This window comes from Sinocyclocheilus anshuiensis, unplaced genomic scaffold, assembly GCF_001515605.1.
Source record: "Sinocyclocheilus anshuiensis isolate Anshui unplaced genomic scaffold, SAMN03320099.WGS_v1.1 C32181445, whole genome shotgun sequence".
In the NCBI taxonomy this organism is placed as follows: domain Eukaryota; kingdom Metazoa; phylum Chordata; class Actinopteri; order Cypriniformes; family Cyprinidae; genus Sinocyclocheilus; species Sinocyclocheilus anshuiensis.
In genome coordinates, this window is record NW_015612350.1 from 1 (window position 1) to 752 (window position 752).

Consider the following 752-nt stretch of genomic DNA (forward strand, 5'->3'; position numbering starts at 1 on the left):
AAAAAAAAACGAAAACTGAAAATATAAAAATAAAAGTTAATTCAAAATGTTAACAAATACTATATTAATATACATTATAAATAATACTAAAATACCACTGATGTTAAATTGGCATGGCAATATTTAAAATATAGAAAGTAAAGATACGACACCTGTGTAGGAGGTCTTTGTGATGGGAGGCGGGTTACATATGGGGGATCTCCTGGTAACAAAGAAACAAAGAATGTGTTAATGTGTATGATGAAAACAACAGTAACACAGATTGATTGTTGTTAGAAAATTTAAACCATACAAATTCTGCCAAGATTAAGTGTCATGATAAAAATGCGTGCATTTGAATATTTTAAACTGAAAGCACTTACTTGTTATTGGGCCTTTCCTGTTGTACATTTGTTAAAGCAGCAAAATTATTCCGGACAGTTCTTAAACTCGCCAGAACCTGGGAAAAGACACAAAAATGAGTTTTATAAAATGTGTTTTATATTTTTTGTAATGTTGTCAAACCATCTGCTTTTAAACTTATTTTAAATATTTAATATTGCAATACCTGTGCAAAAGGGGTAACAATCATGTCATCACCGTGTCTGCAAAAAAAGGAAAAAATATTAATAACAACCGCACAAAATTTCTCTTATTTTCACATAGGGCTGGGCGATATGGTCGATATTGATAATTATCACGATAAATGTCAAATTTTTATTTCTTTAAAGTTTAAAGTCAGATTTTTGCTCCAAAGTGAAAGTTGTAGAAAC

General features: G+C 29.7%; 1 long non-coding RNA gene across 1 annotated transcript; it reads right to left on the reverse strand.

Moving 5' to 3' along the window:
• Positions 1-147: 147 nt before the first annotated feature.
• Positions 148-587, reverse strand: LOC107682419 (uncharacterized). The gene is made up of 3 exons (XR_001633481.1): positions 548-587; positions 363-439; positions 148-202 (listed from the first exon to the last, which is right to left on the reverse strand). It is a non-coding gene; the product is annotated as an uncharacterized LOC107682419 (long non-coding RNA).
• Between the last annotated feature and the right edge of the window lie 165 nt (positions 588-752).